Source organism: Zootoca vivipara, chromosome 15 (genome assembly GCF_965207765.1).
Source record: "Zootoca vivipara chromosome 15, rZooViv2.hap1.1, whole genome shotgun sequence".
NCBI lineage: Eukaryota > Metazoa > Chordata > Lepidosauria > Squamata > Lacertidae > Zootoca > Zootoca vivipara.
The window spans coordinates 25,042,273-25,050,321 of NC_142598.1; the positions used below are offsets into that span (position 1 = coordinate 25,042,273).

The window sequence follows — 8,049 nt, forward strand, 5'->3', positions numbered from 1 at the left end:
TAACCATACAATCAGATTGTACACCTGGTTGCCACTCAAAGTGGAGCACCAAAGATAGAAGAAGTACGAACAAGCCCACTATAGGCAAAACAGGGATTTGAGACTGGCTCAAGGGACTCAAATCCCCATTTCAGAGATGCTGAATTGGTGTATCGCAGGCATCCCCAAATTGCAGCCCTCCAGATGTTTTGGCCTACAGCTCCCATGATCCCTAGCTAACAGGACCAGTGGTCGGGGAAGATGGGAATTGTAGTCCAAAACATCTGGAGGACCAAAGTTTGGGGACGCCTGGTGTATTGCATTGCCCATGTGAGCCCAACACTGAAAGGCACACACAGTTTTACAATAGTGCAAGATCAAGGATGCTTGTTGGGTTGTGTGTTAAAAAGACGGGCTGTTAAAGGATTTTTAGTTAATACTTCAGTTTTTCAATGATTGGTTTGACTTACTTTTAAAAATTAACACTCTACTCAACAGTGGGGCCTTTTGATATACCTTTTGATATATGCTGAATAATTTATAGCCTAATAAACAAAAGCTAGCACTGAGGGTTAAGATTATAATTTGCCACCTGATTCAAAGTGCCACCCCTAATTAATCAGCAAAGTTTTAGCTGATTAGTCTACCTATTGATCTAACAACACAATCTAATGCATGTTTACTCAGAAGTAAACCTCACTGAGTTCAAATGGACTTACTCCCAGGTAAGCAGGTACAGAATTGCAACCTAAGCCTATTAAAGGAGGAGGGGAAACCCCATTGATTTCATGCAGACCATCAAGTCAGCTTGGTATGTAATTTTGATTTCTTATTCCTGCAGCACCCCTCAGGTTGCCTGTTAGAAGTGGGAGCCAGAGTATATTTTGATGGAAAACTATCATCCCAGCTGCTTTTCCAAAAAAAAGATGGCGCCTCCAGTCCAGACTAGCTCAAACTCATAATGTCTAAAAAAGCACTCTCTTTCTCACCTAACACACTAACTGCTTCCTAATGGAGTTAACATGATGTGAAGAAAGTGTTTCTTTATTGGATTAACCTAAGAGCTATTTAGAAGCAGAGCTAGGGGGATAAAATGTCCAATTCAATGTAGTCATTCATGTTAAAGAAGAAGCAAGAGCCTGATATTGACGCTTACACCTCTGCGAAGCATTTATCCCAAACCCAAGTCAAGAATTTATTAGAAGGAACGAAGGAGCAATTAAAACTTGTCATTTAAACTGATAGAGCTAGTTTGTAAGTGGTCTCTCTCTGAATCACCCCCCCTTTGAACTTCTTATTTGCTCACAGAATTAAGCGGCATTGTCTGGGAGGAGAAAACACAGTGTCAACAGTTTTCCATCCTATCCGACTGCCTGCCTTGTCTTTCTGACACAGTACTTGACACAGGATCACATGTTTTCGTCTAGTGACCAAGGCTGAAAAGTGCAAAGGGAGCAGACTTTTCCCCTTCGTGAATCATACATAACACAAAACAGAAAAAGGAACGCTACTGTTAAAAGTGGCAGCCAAGTCTCCCAAGCATTTAACACAAACGCCATCAAAATGGGACTGCAACCCCACAGGTTCATAGCTCCATAAAGGTAATGGCATGGAATAAGAAAAGTGTTCAGTGCCATTTATACGGAGACCAAAAATGGGGTTCCTAGGGTACAGAGAGGAAGTGAAACCCACGTTGGAGATCTGTGTCACATTTCATAATGCAACTTCCTTTGTTCCCTTGATTTCCAGCCAATATTCTGCATCAGGCGTAGCTCAGTAAAAGTTTCCTTTCTGGCTCCCATTTTGCAGATCTCTTTACAGCCCAACTGCTATAAAAGTGTGATTTTGCTGGCTGCAGACAATTTTGTACCATGGAAGTCAACGGAAACCACTGAGAATGAAGCTCAATTTCTTTGGCCCATCCAGTGTTTCCTATCCCCTGGTTACCCAAGAATGCGACAAACAGAAAGAACAATGGAACTGTATCATATATATATGTATATGTATATGTATATGTATGAATGAGATGATGGAGTCTTTCTATGAATACTAGAAAAGTGAAGATAAATATCCTCAGCGATTGCAGTGAAGACATTTTAGTTCAGAAGTGATCACAAGGTGAACCTTGAGCAATGAATTAAGGCCCAACACATTTTCAATTGTCAGGCTCTTCTTCAAACAAAAATATGCGAACCACTTTATAAAAAACCACACAATCAATTTGCTGCCTGCAGTAACACCCATGTGGTATTCAATCAAAAGCCAAATCTAAGCTGATAGAACATAACACAGGAAGACCAGAGGAAGCCTCCCTTACTTTAACATTTTTAACTGATGGAGAATAGACTGAATCCCTAATGGATAGCTATTACTTTTTCAAATAGGAAGAACCTTTCTCTAGAACTATTTAGAGGATTGTGTGGCACACACTTTTGGAATGAATTTTATCTGCAGAGTAGTAGAAGATATTCATGCTAAGGGCATTGATAAAATCACTGCCTTGGAAGCAGATGCAGGAGGAGACAAGCTGAATGATATAATAACAGCATGTGTTCAAACTCCCATCAACACAATGGACTCCAGTAGATCAGAGGGAGCAGTTACATCTGCCATGTCAACAATATGGTGCCCCAGGAGACCCCAATGCTATGTATTTAGTGCAAATCTGCAGAATGTCTCACAGAAGCCCAGAATGCTCCATCTGTCCTGGGAAGGGACTGTGATTGCACACAGAGACATAGAGAGAGAGACATATTTTCATCCAGAGATAATGGAATCGTTGCACACAAAGGAGTATCGAATGGGAACACAAGAATGCTTGCATTTGATTTCCACGTGAATTTCCATGTCACTATCATACTTATAGAAAATTCAAGAGTCTTGAATCAAGACCATAAAAACATAAAAGTCTGTTGGTTCTGCCACCTGCAAAAGTTCATTAAAAGATATTTATCACAGCAGATAAGAGGTAAAGTTAAAAAGAAAGCTGCAGCAGGAAACATTAATCTTTTGTTATAATTGTAGTCATCAGCATAATTGCTTTCTACATGCTGGAATTATCTTATTGACTTACATAATTCATTACTGGTAGTTTTTTTGCCTTGCAAAAATTACAAAAAGGATGCAATCTTTTATAAACAGAATGAGTTCTGCAATCCAAAACATTGATTTGACTATCTATCATTATTATTACTTGGTGTAGTGGTTAAGAATGTTGGACTAGGACTAGGACTAGTAAGACCTAGGTTCAAAATCCCAAGTCTGCCATGAAACTCATGCAGTGACTTTGGGTCACTTAATATATCTCAGCCTAGCCTACCTAACAGGTTTGTTGGTAGAATAAAATGCCAGTGGGAAGAGTACCAATCACATTGCTATGCTGCCTTGGAAGAAAAGTAGGATATACCCGGTAAATGAAATGATTATTCTATTTGCAAGAAGTTGTCTACGGTACCAACTCTAGGCAGACTTCACTGGAAGAAGTCCTGGAATGGGAAACTTGCTACAGAGACATTTTTTGTTAGACGAAAGATTCCTGCGTTGCAAGGGGCTAGACTAGATGTCTATCCAACCAGATATGAAAAAAATGAAACTGACTTTCACAGAGAGCAATTCCACTGACCCTTAGGAATCAGGTCGTTGGTCATTTACTTTGCTGTAATCCCAGCACTGAGAGCCTCTTGAAGAATCTTTCTTTTGATGAAAGTAGGGGTTCTAGGTCCTGACCAGGTCATGGCACCTACATCTTTAAAAATGACCCCAGGAGTAGCTGCAGATGTTAAGCTTCTAGCCACCTTCCTCCACGGGGATGGAGGAAAGGGACAAGCAAGTCGTGATTTTAGTTACCCTCCCTCTTAACTTCACTGAATGTTCCTTGGCAGGATGGAATAGGAAGATGTGAGGCTTCTTCTTTTCATTTGCTCAGTAACATCCACTCCTGTCTTTTCTGCCTTTAGGGACCCTTTCCCCTGCTGCAGCCAAGCAGGCAGTTCTAGGACACATTGCAAGATGTACATTCGGTCCACGTGGAGGACCAGCCAGGACTGCTGGCCCTCGCTGTGACCTTGGATGAACCAAGAGCGCTTCTTTAGAACAAAAACAGCTGGAGTTTCACAAGGCCACAGGATAGAAAAGCAGAAAAGTGGGGAAGGCTTACACAGCAGAGAAGAAGTGGGAGGATGGCTTGGATAAGGGACATTCCAGGATGTGGGGAAACTCTACACTATAAGGAGGCAAAACTAACTTTGCACAGACAAAATAATTGTGTCTTTCCTGCAGTCGGAGAACTTTGGGGAGAGGGTTCAGCTAAAATGTCTCTCCCTAGTTTACTACAGTAGTACCTCTGGTTAAGAACTTAATTCGTTCCAGAGGTCCGTTCTTAACCTGAATCTGTTCTTAACCTGAGGCACTTTAGCTAATGGGGCCTCCTGCTGCTGCCGCGCCGCCAGAGCACGATTTCTGTTCTCATCCTGAAGCAAAGTTCTTAACCTGAGGTACTATTTCTGGGTTAGCAGAGTTGTAACCTGAAGCATTTGTAACCTGAGGTACCACTGTAGTTTCATGTATATGAAGAAGATGTGCAGCAACATCATAAAGGCACTCTGCAGAATTTCACAATTGGTGAGCAGTCTGTGGCCCTGCAGACATTGTTGGACTCTAGCTCCCATCAGACTGACTAATGGGCAGGGATGATGAAAGTCCTAGTTCAACAATGCCTTGAGGGCCAACGCATTGCCCGCCAAGGTCCTAGAAAAAAATCTCCATACACAGAAAGAACGTTTGGAATCATTATTTAGATCTCATTTAAAACTTGCAATGATGGTATCGGCGGATGGTATAATAGACAACTGTGTGCCAGTCATACAAGTCAGGGGTTTTGACCCTGGGGAACCGCAATTGGTCTACACAGTATGTGCAGGCAACTAAAGACCCGCATGTAGGATCTACAGTGATGCTTCATGAAAATGATTTCTAAGCACACTTTTTTAAAATAAAAAAACAAACAAACCTTAAATTGCAGCAAGCTCACTGGGTAGAAACTAACTTATTAAATTTAAAGTTGAAAACATGATTTGCTTTTTTTTTAAGAGAGCCAGTGTTGTGAAGTGGTTAGAGTGTTGGAACTGAGAGACCAGGGTTTGAATCTCTACTCGGCCACGAAGATTATTGGGTGACCTTGGACCAGTCGCTGCCTCTCGGCCTGATATTGCAGCATTGTTGTGGGGATTAAATGTGGGGGGGGGGAGAACCATGTATGCTGCCTTCAAGTCTGTGGAGGAAAAGGTGCATCAAACAAATAAACTCCTGTTATCCATCTCAAATGGAACGCGGGTGGCGCTGTGGTCTAAACCACTGAGCCTAGGGCAGGCATCCCCAAACTGCGGCCCTCCTGATGTTTTGGCCTACAACTCCCATGATCCCTAGCTAACAGGACCAGTGGTCAGGGATGATGGGAATTGTAGTCCAAAACATCTGGAGGGCCGAAGTTTGGGGATGCCTGGCCTAGGGCTTGCCAATCAGAAGGTCGGCAGTTCGAATCCCCGTGACAGAGTGAGCACCCAGCTCCTGCCCACCTATCAGTTCAAAAGCACGTCAAGTGCAAATAGATAAATAGGTACCCCTCTGGCGGGAAGGTAAACACCATTTCCATGTGCTGCTCTGGTTCGCCAGAAATGGCTTAGTCATGCTGGCCACATGACCCAGAAGCTGTCTGCAGACAAACGCCGGCTCCCTTGGCCTATAGAGCGAGATGAACGCCGCAACCCCAGAGTTGTCCGCAACAGGACCTAACGGCCAGGGGTACCTTTACCCATCTCGAACTTTTTTTATTCTTGTTTATTTGCCACATTTGTCTCTCAACTTTCCTCCAAAGAACTGAAGTGTGGTTTGATTCATGGTTCCCCCCCCCCCCCACCACAACAACCCAGTGAGAGAAAGTGGGTCTTCAGCTCACCTAACAAGCTTCATGGCTGAGGGGGGGGGATTCTTACCCAGACTGTTAACCTAATCCACAAACACAACCATATGCATACAATACCAGACTCCCATTTATCACCAATATGCCCCCCCCAACACAACTATGGCTATTTTTTCCACATATTTACAATGCTCCCAGACCAATGGATCAGAAGGATCGCACTGTATATCAGCTTGGGCAGGAAAATAATCATTGCTAGTCCCTGTTCCCTAGGGCTTCCTTTTTTCTATCCCACCCCTTGCAAAACAAAACTCCCAGTTCCTGTTGGGTCCTGACTCACAAAGAATGGAATCTGTTTCCACAACAGTGGGCCAAAAGACCAGAAGCATGTTTTAAAACTTATTACTACTATTCTTATAAATATATTGTTATTGCTATATGTTGCTTCTCCTAGCAAAAACAAAACAAAAAAACAAAAAACTTTTCCTGCGTCCAGAATGCATTCTTACCAGGGCTGAGGTGCAAAATCCATCAAATGAGATGGATTTGCACCATTATTATTATTATTATTATTATTCCATTTGCCAGGCTGATGGCTTTCATTAAGCTGCCATATGTACCCCGGGGTTACTCTCGGTCATTTCTAGCTACTTACCGTAGAGCTCCTCATGTCTGTCTATCTCTCCTCACAGCCCTATTTTTTTCGGGTCTTGCCTCAACAGCCCCAACTGGAGGCATCTTCTGATAAAGCAGCCGTCGAAAGAGAGAGAAAGAGAAAAACAGACTCCCCCTCTCAGGCTCGGCTCCAAGGGAACCCTCCAGATGCCGCCAGGAACCTTATTTGTCTCTTTCCAAGGTGCCCCAAAGTCTTGTGCAGAGAGCCTTTTCTGCTGAGGGGGGAAAATAATAAATTTGCACGCTGCCTCCATTCAACTCCTCAACTAAACCCTGAAGAGCTAAATGTGTTGTTTTGACACAGGGGAAAACAAAGAGAGGCAGGGAAGAAGGGAAGAAAACGAATTGAAAAATATATCCGGCGGTGGGGTTAGGCAGGGGTACCTCAAGCAACCGGAGGAGCTGCTTTTTGTCTAGCTAGATCCCCAAACATTTAAATGCCTCGCCAAGCCAGGCTCGCCTCGCCTCTTTTGTCCTCTCCAAAACGAGTCCCTCTTCCCGGCCGCAGCTGCACCCAACAGGCACCGAAACGAAACGAACAACAACAAAAAAATAAGGGTGCTGGGGCGCTCAGGCATGCTCGGAACGTGCGGGGGAGGAAGGTGTGCATGGGAAACAAAACGCGCTCTGCACATGCTCGGAGGTCTGCTTCCCCAGCCCCACGCAAAGCATGAAAAAGAAAAGAAAAGAAAAAACAGCGAGGTCCCCCCCCCCCAAAGTGAGTTGTTTTCGGCGCCAGCGCTGAGGCTCTTTGTGTCGATTTTACATAGGCGCAAATGAAGCTTTCTAGGGGGGGGGGCGTGAGGTGGGTGGAAGTAGGGGAAGCCCCACAAGTTCATCTTAACAACTCCCTTGAACCCCCAACCATTTCCCCAGCCTCACCCCCCCAAAAAAACCCCATCTCATCTTACCTGCTCGCCAGTTTGATCCGAGGGTGTCTTTCTGTCCCCTTCGATGGGGAATGGAAAAGAGAAAACTCCTCGCCACGAAGCCTGATGATAGTCCCCCTAGACCTGGGCGAAGGGGTTGTGGTTGTTGTTGTGTGGTGGTTGTTATTTGCAGGCGGGGCGAGTAAGGCGGCGGGGAGAGCTGCTTCTGCCCCTTGCCAGCTGCCCCACGGACGGAGACCAGGAGATCTGTTGAACCCGGAGCTCCTTATATAGATTCCGCCGGCGCTGCACGGAGGAGGTTATTATCGGTCAACCGCGGCTTCCTTCTGCTCTTGCTGCTGCTGCTGCTCTACCTCTGTTTATGTATTTCAGTCACTCACCGCCAGCACGTGGAGGACAAGCACGCCTCTTAAAAGGGCGACGTGGGATGCCCATGCATTTCCCCAATGGAAACAGGGACGTCCAAGCAGTGGTGGCCAAACTCGCCCCTCCAGCTGTTTTGGGACTACAACTCCCATCATCCCTAGCTAACAGGGCCGGTGGTCAGGGGTGATGGGAATTGTAGTCCCAAAAACAGCTGGAGGGCCA

The 8,049-nt window shown here is 44.7% G+C and overlaps 1 protein-coding gene across 2 annotated transcripts in view; it reads right to left on the minus strand.

Annotated features, from left to right (window-relative positions):
- ABCA1 (ATP binding cassette subfamily A member 1) overlaps positions 1–7,701 on the minus strand; it is a 106,773-nt gene extending 99,072 nt beyond the window's left edge. Inside the window, exons 1-2 of one of the 2 annotated variants that reach the window (XM_035097202.3) lie at positions 7,483–7,701; positions 6,552–6,786 (exon numbers count right to left, since the gene is read on the minus strand). The gene's annotated coding sequence lies outside the window, so the exon portion shown is untranslated. The remainder of the gene's footprint in view (positions 1–6,551; positions 6,787–7,482) is intronic. The other variant, XM_035097200.3, reaches the window with a different exon arrangement.
- Between the last annotated feature and the right edge of the window lie 348 nt (positions 7,702–8,049).